Below are 12445 nucleotides of genomic sequence, written 5' to 3'. Positions count from 1 at the left end.
GGTATTCCATGTGCCTACTTGATTTCTAAGATAGTTAACACTGAAACGATGGTGAGGTTTTTTGAGGCCATCAAGGGAAAGGTAGGCGTGATAGAGTGTAAAGCATTCATGTCCGATGATGCCCCTGTTTATGGCAACACATGGGAGCAAGTGATGGGTCCCTTGAAGAATCGGTGGTTGTGTATCTGGCATGTGATGCGCAGCTGGAACGCACACTTCAATATGATTAGTAGCATCAAGTACAGGAGTGTCACAAGAGAAACCGTGCACGCACTAATCAATACTACATTTGATCTTAGCCAAAAGGCCGAGAAGCGATACACGCACTAATCAATGCAGATGAAACAGAAATAGATGAGAAAGTAAAAGAATTTCTTAACCTACCTTCCAAGTTGCACACAGAATAACCTTGCTTCCAAAGATCTAGAGGATCTGGAAAGCTTTACTAAATACTTTGAGAAAACTTATGCTAAGAGAGTACTTCAGTGGGCCTATTGCTATAGAAAGCAGGTATGCTTAACAACAAACAATCACATCAAACAATCAATCAATGCACAAGACTCTGAAGTACTCCTACTTTGGTGGCCAAGTAAATGTGTGGCTGGACAAGCTAATCTATGTACTTTTTACCTTGACAGCTTACAAACTTTTCAACAGGGCTGTTGCACTTATAAAAGGCAAAGTTGATCATTGCAAATCTGCTATCTTTAAAAAGCACAAAGCAGGCATTGATATCGAGACATCCGATATTGACAGAGTGGGAGATGGCGTATGGCAGGTAAAATCTCAGAGCATAGTTAACTTTCATCACATCGTGAAAAAGACTGGAAGGACTTGCACAGGTTGTGAGCTCCATTTCAAGCACTGCGAGGCTTGCCATAACATGTACACATGTACGTGTCTTGACCATGTAACATATGTGCACATGTGCAAGCACATTCATGCTGTTGCTTTGATGGTGCTGCAGTCAAGCAAGTTGCCGAGCCATGAAACCAGTTGCTCTGGTGTCTCTTTTGATAATGGTAGTCATTTTGTGTCATTGATGATCCCAGCTGCTTAATGGCCAGTGCTCAAGGTATCATGCAGAGCACAAAGCAATGTTTGAAAGAAGAAAAAACTGAAAAAAAGAATTGAAAAGTTCAAAGTGCAAGCTGAGGCTGCTTTTCAACAGATATTGAAAAACCTTCCTGAAACAAGTTGCGAGAAAATGGATTCTATAGAACATGACATAACAAAGTTAGTTAAAAAGCACAAGCTTGAAGACGTGAGAGAGCCTGCAGGAAAGCTTAGATTGGTGCCTGCAAACAAAAACCTTCCGAAACAGCGGAGGTAGGCAGCACCCAAAAAGTGCAAATCTAAAATGGCACTAGGTCATTGGCCAACTATGCTGGAGCAAGAAGCAATAAAGCGGGATCTTTTAGGTGGGGAAATGAACAGCAAAACCTTATTTATTCATACTGGGAATGACCATCATTACTGCAGGTCAGCAAAGTAAGCTTAGCGGTAGTGTGGTAGTAGCTTAGTTGTTTTGCAGAAAGCTAGGGAAAATGCTGTTTTTGTTTAGACAGGCAGAGTACGGTTGTCATAAGCAAGGCATGCTTTGCCTGCACTATGGCATAGTTAAGTATTATCAGTGTGGCATGAGAAGCATTTCTAGGCTAGTTGTGTGCAGTGTGGTGTTGCAAATGGATGCACTATATTATGTGCAGCAGTGCGACTGTGGATTGGATGGTGGTCTGTTAGAGCGTGAGAGGTACCTCTGAGCTTGTCACATGTGCTGCTTGTGCAAGTATATGTGTACAGTGTAAATAGACATTACATGCATACGTGATGCCCAATTGGATGGGGCATGCTGCTGGTAGATGTGCATTGGGCTTCTACTAAGCTGAATGGATCTGGTTAGCCATATTCCATACACAATACAAACAAGACACTGAATGCAAGCTGACTTTGATGGCTTGCACTTGTTTTTCATTAGACCAAACTTGACCAACATGAACAAAAAGCTCTACACAGTGGGAACATGAAGTGATTACAGTTGTCCGAATGGCCCCTGTGTGCTTTTAAGAGTTCAGAAAAATGTAACATTTAAGGGTAAGCAAGAGTGAACTTGTTGGAACAGTGGAGAAAGGAACTACTGAATTCCTTGAGGCACTACTACAAGGTGCTGCTGCTGATGATGACAGCAAGTGTGCTGATTCTGAGGCATCACCAATAACACACAATAGCAGTTTACTGTATTGTCTGTACAAGTCCTCTGAAGTATTTTGAGCAAGTTTGGAAAGTGTTTTATCCTGACAACTGAATTAGGTCGCACTGAGGGTGCACATTACAGTTATCGATAAGCAATTACAGGCTGTGTATTACCTTCTTCCTGTAAGACTAGTTTGTGTTGACTTCTGCAGGTGCACAAAACAAAACTGTGCAGCTTTGTTGCTCCTTTAATTTCACCGTAACCGAGAGTCCACTGTACATGTACATAATGTGGATGTATTGCAGACTTCTGGAGCCTGTCACTGCACAGCCTGTGAGTGTTTTCCTTCGTCAATTCGCCTGCTGTTTGAATATGGAGATACCAGGGCAAAAGAAATGTGATAATGATAAGGTTGGAAACTTGAGATGCAGTTTGCTTGCTTTGCATCCAAACTAAAATTAGCACCAAAAGATTGCAAGAGGCACTTTCTTGTAGCATGTGTGCATGAGAAAAATTTCTCAGTCAATCCACAACCATGATGCTGCACTTTGGAATGATCTTACAGGTGCACATTCCATCATTGGCTGCCCTGGACCACCTCAGCAGATTGTCATCAAGCTACAAGAACACCAATGTCTTAATGCTAGTAACTATAATAAACATTGTCTACCAATACTGAATGCCTACTGTTATCGCTGTCTACTGTACAAGAAAGCTACGCTAAACAACATGGGAACAACCATTGAGATTGTGCTTCTTATCTACATTGCTAATATCCACAAACCTCAATTAAGGAACAATAACACCAAGTGAGGTCCTTTCAACACAATAAACCACACTTTGCACTGAACAAAGATGGCATCACTGCACATACTAAGTGCCATTTAGTTTCAGAGGCCTGCAATTTTGCAAAACCTTAAAATAGTAGGTGTAAAAAAGTAATTTTTAAAGCTACTTTAAAACATCAGTGCATTTCGGTGAGCTGCCACAAAATATGAAACAGTGTGAGCAAAAGAAATGTTGAAAAAGTTTCACAGCTAGAAAACAAGAACACTTTCTGTGGTAAGGAGTGGAAACCAGGTTATTTTACAGACCATGATACAAGACGCTGAATGTTCTAGAGGCCAGTCATTGGTGCAAGAATTTTGTTTTTTAATTCAAAACCCATTTACTTTTGCCAATACATACCTGAATATCTGCACACAAATGCCCTGGCATGTGTTAGTACCGACTCTTCGCAGAAGGAAAGAAATGACGGGAACTGCAATTTAAAGTAAGGCAAGAAGGTATTAACATAAGTAATAGCTTTGCTTTCAAACGACACGCATTTGCACCTGTACCATGCAAAGCTTTGCATTAGGACAAATTAAACAATGTACGTTACTGTGATGAATACTACAACGGAGCAAGGTGAGTAGTGAGTAGCTTAAAATGCGCTGCACCTTTGCACTTCCAAATATTTAGATGCAACCATATGCAGCATGTTCCAGCAAATATTCGGCAAGTCTTTAAAGAAAAATGGAGCTGTCAGTGTGGCATAGGTCGGCAGTGTGGGAGAACACTCACTCACACTCACTCACCATAATTTTTTCCAGGCCCTGCACTCACTTGCACTCGCACTCACCTCCACTCACACTCACTGGCACTCACTCGCACTCACACTCACCTCCACTCACACTCACTGGCACTCACTCGCACTCGCACTCACCCCCACTCACACTCAGTGGCACTCACTCGCACTCGCACTCACCCCCACTCGCACTCACCTCCACTCACACTCACTGGCACTCACACTCACCTCCACTCACACTCACTGGCACTCACTCGCACTCGCACTCACCCCCACTCAGACTCAGTGGCACTCACTCGCACTCGCACTCACCCGCACTCACACTCAGTGGCACTCACTCGCACTCACACTCACCTCCACTCACACTCACTGGCACTCACTCACACTCACCTCCACTCACACTCACTGGCACTCACTCGCACTCACCTCCACTCACACTCACTGGCACTCACTCGCACTCACCTCCACTCACACTCACAACACTCGCACTCGCACTCACCTCCACTCACTCGCACTCGCACTCACCTCCACTCACACTCACTCGCACTCACCTCCACTCACTCACTGGCACTCACTCGCACTCACCTGCACTCACTCGCACTCACCTCCACTCACACTCACTCGCACTCACCTCCACTCACACTCACTGGCACTCGCACTCACTTCCACTCACACTCAGTGGCACTCACTCGCACTCGCACTCACCTCCACTCACACTCACTGGCACTTACTCGCACTCACCTCCACTCACACTCAGTGGCACTCACTCACACTCACCTCCGCTCACACTCACTGGCACTCACCACCACTCGCACTCATCACCACTCACACTCAGTGGCACTCACTCGCACTCGCACTCACTCGCACTCACCTCCACTCACACTCAATGGCACTCACTCGCACTCACACTCACCTCCACTCACACTCACTGGCACTCACTCGCACTCACCCCCACTCACACTCAGTGGCCCTCACTCGCACTCGCACTCACCCCCACTCGCACTCACCTCCACTCACACTCACTGGCACTCACTCGCACTTGCACTCACCACCACTCACACTCAGTGGCACTCACTCGCACTCGCACTCACCTCCACTCACACTCACTCGCACTCACTCGCACTCACTCGCACTCACCTCCACTCACACTCACTGGCACTCACTCGCACTCACCTCCACTCACACTCAGTGGCACTCACTCGCACTCGCACTCACCTCCACTCACACTCACTGGCACTCACTCGCACTCACACTCACCTCCACTCACACTCACTCACCTCCACTCACACTCACTGGCACTCACTCGCACTCACCTCCACTCACACTCACTGGCTCATCGCACTCAGCACTCACCTCCACTCACTCACATCACTGCTCTCACTCACTCACACTCACACTCACTCACACTCACCTCCGGCACTCACTGGCACTCACTCGCACTCGCACTCACTCACCCACTCACTCGCACTGCACTCTCGCACTCTCCACTCACACTCCCCCCACTCGCACTCGCAGCACTCACCTCCACTCACACTCACTGGCACTCACTCGCACTCACCTCCACTCACACTCACTGGCACTCACTCGCACTCGTACTCACCCCCACTCACACTCAGTGGCACTCACTCGCACTCACCTCCACTCACACTCACTGCACGCACTCGCACTCACACTCACCTCCACTCACACTCACTGGCACTCACTCGCACTCGCACTCACCCCCACTCACACTCAGTGGCACTCACTCGCACTCACCCCCACTCGCACTCACCTCCACTCACACTCACTGGCACTCACTCGCACTCACACTCACTGGCACTCACACTCAGTGGCTCGCACTCGCACTCACCTCCACTCACACTCATTGGCACTTATTCGCACTCACCTCCACTCACACTCAGTGGCACTCGCACTCGCACTCACCTCCACTCACACTCACTGGCACTCACTCGCACTCACACTCACCTCTACTCACACTCAGTGGCACTCACTCGCACTCGCACTCACCTCCACTCACACTCACTGGCACTTACTCGCACTCACCTCCACTCACACTCAGTGGCACTCGCACTCGCACTCACCTCCACTCACACTCACTGGCAATCACTCGCACTCACTCACCCCCCACTCACACTCAGTGGCACTCACTCGCACTCACCTCACACTCACACCACTCACACTCACTCGTGGCACTCACTCGCACTCACCTCCACTCACACTCACACTCACCTCGCACTCACACTCACTGCACTCACTCGCACTCGCACTCACACCCCACTCACACTCAGTGGCACTCACTCGCACTCACTCGCACTCACTCGCACTCACCGCACTCACCCCCACTCGGCACTCGCACTCGCACTCGCACTCACCTCACACTCACTGGCACTCACACTGCACTCACTCGCACTTCACTCACTCACTCCACTCACACTCACTCGGGCACTCACTCGCACTCACACTCACCTCACTCACTCACACTCACACTCACACTCATCGCACTCACTCGGCACTCACTCGCTCACTCGCACACTCCACTCACACTCAGCACTCACCTCCACTCACACTCAGTGGCACTCACTCGCACTCGCACTCACCTCGCACTCACACTCGCACTCACCTCACACTCCACTCGCACTCGCACTCACCTCACTCGCACTCACTCACCCTCACACTCAGGGGCACTTCACTTTCACTCACTCACACTCACCTCACTCCACTCACTGGCACTCACTCGCACTCGCACTCACCTCCACTCACACTGCACTCACTCACCTCGCACTCACCTCCACTCGCACTCAGTGGCACTCACTCGCACTCGCTCTCACCTCCACTCACACTCAGTGGCACTCACTCACACTCACCTCCGCTCACACTCACTGGCACTCACTCGCACTCACCCCCACTCACACTCAGTGGCACTCACTCGCACTCGCACTCACACTCAGTGGCACTCGCACTCGCACTCACCTCCACTCACACTCACTGGCACTCACTCGCACTCGCACTCACCCTCCACTCACACTCACTCTCCACACTCACTGGCACTCACTCGCACCTCGCACTCACCTCACATCACTCACACTCATGGCACTCACTCGCACTCACAACTCACCTCCACTCCACTCACTCGCACTCACCCCCACCTCCACTCACCTCCACTCACTCACTGGCACTCACTCGCACTCACACTCACCTCCCACTCACACTCACTGGCACTCACTCCGCACTCGCACACTCCACTCACCACTCAGTGGCACTCACTCGCACTCGCACTCACCTCACACTCGCACTCGCACTCACCTCCACTCACACTCACTGGCACTCCACAGCACTCACTTGCACTCACTCACCACTCCTGGCACTCACTCGTGGCACTCACCTCCACTCACACTCACTGGCACTCACTCGCACTCACACTCACTCGCACTCACACTCAGTGGCACTCACTCGCACTCGCACTCACCTCCACTCACACTCACTGCACTCACCCCCACTGGCGCACTCACCTCCACTCACACTCACTGGCACTCACTCGCACTCGCACTCACCTCCACTCACACTCCTGGCACTCACTCGCACTCACACTCATGGCACTCACTCGCACTCGCTCTCACCTCCACTCAACACTCAGTGGCACTCACTCCCTCACTCTCCACTCACACTCACTGGCACTCACTCGCACTCGCACTCACCCCACTCACACTCAGTGGCACTCACTCGCACTCGCACTCACCTCCACTCACACTCACTGGCACTCACTCGCACTCACACTCACCTCCATCACTCACTGGCACTCACTCGCACTCGTACTCACCCCCACCACACACTCACTCCCACCCCCCACTCCACTCGCAACACTCACCTCAGTGGCACTCACTCGCACCCCCCCACTCCGCACTCACCTCCACTCAACTCCTGGCACTCACTCGCACTCACCGCACCTCCTCACACTCACTGCACTCACTCGCACTCGCCTCCCCCCACTCACACTCACTGGCACTCACTCGCACTCACCCCCACTCACACTCAGTGGCACTCACTCGCACTCACACTCAGTGGCACTCGCACTCGCACTCACCTCCACTCACACTCACTGGCACTCACTCGCACTCGCACTCACCTCCACTCACTCAGTGGCACTCACTCGCACTCGCACTCACCCTCCACTCACTCGCACTCGCACTCACCCCACTCACACTCACTGGCACTCACTCGCACTCACACTCACCTCCACTCACACTCACTGGTACTCACTCGCACTCACCCCCACTCACACTCAGTGGCACTCACTCGCACTCACCCCCACTCGCACTCACCTCCACTCACACTCACTGGCACTCACTCGCACTCACACTCACCTCCACTCACACTCACTGGCACTCACTCGCACTCGCACTCACCCCCACTCACACTCACTGGCACTCACTCGCACTCGCACTCACTCGCACTCACACTCAGTGGCACTCGCACTCGCACTCACCTCCACTCACACTCACTGGCACTCACTCGCACTCACACTCACCTCCCACTCACACTCACTGCCACTCACTCGCACTCACCCCCACTCACACTCAGTGGCACTCACTCGCACTCACCCTCACTCGCACTCACCTCCACTCACACTCACTGGCACTCACTCGCACTCGCACTCACCCCCACTTACACTCAGTGGCACTCACTCGCACTCACCTCCACTCACACTCACTGGCACTCACTCGCACTCGCACTCACCTCCACTCACACTCACTGGCACTCACTCGCACTCGCACTCACCTCCACTCACTCAGTGGCACTCACTCGCACTCGCACTCACCTCCACTCACTCGCACTCGCACTCACCTCCACTCACACTCACTGGACTCACTCGCACTCACACTCACCTCACTCACACTCACTGGTACTCACTAGCACTCGCACTCCCCCCCACTCACACTCAGTGGCACTCACTCGCAATCACCCCCACTCGCTACTCACCTCCACTCACACTCACTGGCACTCACTCGCACTCGAGTGAGTGGAGGTGAGTGTGAGTGAGTGCCAGTGAGTGTGAGTGAGTGTGAGTGGAGGTGAGTGCGAGTGCGAGTGAGTGCCAGTGAGCGTGAGTGGAGGTGAGTGCGAGTGCGAGTGAGTGCCACTGAGTGTGAGTGGAGGTGAGTGCGAGTGAGTGTGAGTGGAGGTGAGTGCGAGTGCGAGTGAGTGGAGGTGAGTGCGAGTGCGAGTGAGTGCCACTGAGTGAGTGGAGGTGAGTGCGAGTGAGTGCCAGTGAGTGTGAGCGGAGATGAGTGTGAGTGGAGGTGAGAGCGAGTGCGAGTGAGTGCCAGTGAGTGTGAGTGGAGGTGAGTGCGAATGAGTGTGAGTGGAGGTGAGTGCGAGTGAGAGTGAGTGGAGGTGAGTGCGAGTGCCACTGAGTGAGTGGAGGTGAGTGTGAGTGAGTGCCACTGAGTGAGTGGAGGTGAGTGTGAGTGAGTGCCAGTGAGTGTGAGTGGAGGTGAGTGCGAGAGCGAGTGAGTGCACTCACTCGCACTCGCACTCACCTCCACTCACTCTCACTCGCACTCACCTCCACTCACACTCATTCGCACTCACCTCCACTCACACTCACTGGCACTCACTTGCACTCGCACTCACCTCCACTCACACTCAGTGGCACTCACTCGCACTCGCTCTCACCTCCACTCACACTCAGTGGCACTCACTCACACTCATCTCCGCTCACACTCACTGGCACTCACTCGCACTCACCTCCACTCACTCAGTGGCACTCACTCGCACTCGCACTCACCTCCACTCACTCGCACTCGCACTCACCTCCACTCACACTCACTCGCACTCACCTCCACTCACCATCAGTGGCACTCACTCGCACTCGCACTCACCTCCACTCACGCTCACTGGCACTCACTCGCACTCGCACTCCCTCCACTCACACTCCTACTCACACTCACTGGCACTCACTTCACACTCACCTCACTCACTCAGTGGCACTCACTCGCACTCGCACTCACCTCCACTCACTCTCACTCGCACTCACCTCCACTCACACTCACTCGCACTCACCTCCACTCACACTCACTGGCACTCACTTGCACTCGCACTCACCTCCACTCACACTCAGTGGCACTCACTCGCACTCGCTCTCACCTCCACTCACACTCAGTGGCACTCACTCGCACTCACCTCCACTCACTCAGTGGCACTCACTCGCACTCGCACTCACCTCCACTCACTCGCACTCGCACTCACCTCCACTCACACTCACTCGCACTCACCTCCACTCACACTCACTGGCACTCACTTGCACTCGCACTCACCTCACTCACACTCAGTGGCACTCACTCGCACTCGCTCTCACCTCCACTCACACTCAGTGGCACTCACTCACACTCACCCCCGCTCACACTCACTGGCACTCACTCGCACTCGCACTCACCCCACTCACACTCAGTGGCACTCACTCGCACTCCTCACTTGCCTCGCACTCACACTCAGTGGCACTCGCACTCGCACTCACCTCCACTCACACTCACTGGCACTCACTCGCACTCACACTCACCTCCACTCACACTCACTGGCACTCACTCGCACTCGCACTCACCCCCACTCACACTCAGTGGCACTCACTCGCACTCACCCCCACTCGCACTCACCTCCACTCACACTCACTGGCACTCACTCGCACTCGCACTCACCTCCACTCACACTCACTGGCACTTACTCGCACTCACCTCCACTCACACTCAGTGGCACTCAACTCGCACTCACACTCAGTGGCACTCGCACTCGCACTCACCTCCACTCACACTCACTGGCACTCACTCGCACTCGCACTCACCTCCACTCACTCAGTGGCACTCACTCGCACTCGCACTCACCTCCACTCACTCGCACTCGCACTCACCTCCACTCACACTCACTGGCACTCACTCGCACTCACACTCACCTCCACTCACACTCACTGGTACTCACTCGCACTCACCCCCACTCACACTCAGTGGCACTCACTCGCACTCACCCCCACTCGCACTCACCTCCACTCACACTCACTGGCACTCACTCGCACTCACACTCACCTCCACTCACACTCACTGGCACTCACTCGCACTCGCACTCACCCCCACTCACACTCACTGGCACTCACTCGCTAATCGTCACTCACTCGCACATCACACTCAGTGGCAACTCGCACCTCGCACTCACCTCCACTCACACTGCCCTGGCACTCACTCGCACTCACACTCACCTCCACTCACACTCACTGCCACTCACATCGCACCTGCTCACTCACCCCCACTCACACTCAGTGGCCTCACATCGACTCACACTCGCCATCACCCCACTCGGCACTCACCTCCACTCACCACTCACTGGCACTCCACTCGCCCTCGCACTCAACCCCCACTACACTCAGTGGGCACTAACTCGACACTCACACTCAAGTGGCACTCCTTCCCCCCCCCGCCCCCCCCCACTCGCACTCACCTCCACTCACACTCACTGGCCTCACTCGCACTCGCACTCCCCTCCACTCACTCAGTGGCACTCACTCGCACTCGCACTCCACCTCCACTCACTCGCACTCGCCTCGCACTCACCTCCACTCACACTCACTGGCACTCACTCGCACTCACACTCACCTCCACTCACACTCACTGGTACTCACTCGCACTCGCACTCACCCCCACCCTCACACTCGTGGCCCTCACGCGCACTCACCCCCACTCGCACTCACCTCCACTCACACTCACTGGCACTCACTCGCACTCGCACTCAGTGGCACTCGCACTCGCACTCACCTCCACTCAACTCACTGGCACTCACTCGCACTCCCCCCGCAACTCCACCTCCACTAACTCATGGCACTCACTCGCACTCGCACTCACCTCCACTCACTCGCACTCGCACTCACCTCCACTCACACTCACTGGCACTTACTCGCACTCACCTCCACTCACACTCAGTGGCACTCACTCGCACTCGCACTCACCTCCACTCACACTCAGTGGCACTCACTCACACTCACCTCCGCTCACACTCACTGGCACTCACCACCACTCGCAATGGCATCATCACCACTCACACTCAGTGGCACTCACTCGCACTCACCCCACCTCACACTCAGTGGCACTCACTCGCACTCACACTCACCTCCACTCACACTCACTGGCACTCACTCGCAACACCACCCACCACTCAACTCAGTGGCCCTCACTCGCACTCGCACTCACCCCCACTCGCACTCACCTCCCTCACACTCACTGGCACTCACTCGCACTTGCACTCCCACCACCTCACATTCAGTGACTCACTCGCACTCGCAATCACCGCACTCACCTCACTCGCACTCACCCCCACTTCGCACTCACCTCCACTCACAATCCTGGCACTCACTCGCACTCCACCTCCACTCCACTCACTGGCACACTCGCACTCGCACTCAACTCCACTCACACGCAGTGGCACTCACTCACACTCACCTCCGTCACACTCACTGGCACTCACCACCACTCGCAATGGCATCATCACCACTCACACTCAGTGGCACTCACTCGCACTCACCCCACCTCACACTCAGTGGCACTCACTCGCACTCACACTCACCTCCACTCACACTCACTGGCACTCACTCGCAACACCACCCACCACTCAACTCAGTGGCCCTCACTCGCACTCGCACTCAC

Source organism: Dermacentor silvarum, chromosome 1 (assembly GCF_013339745.2).
Source record: "Dermacentor silvarum isolate Dsil-2018 chromosome 1, BIME_Dsil_1.4, whole genome shotgun sequence".
In the NCBI taxonomy this organism is placed as follows: Eukaryota; Metazoa; Arthropoda; class Arachnida; order Ixodida; family Ixodidae; genus Dermacentor; species Dermacentor silvarum.
Note: the sequence above shows the minus strand (reverse complement) of the source record.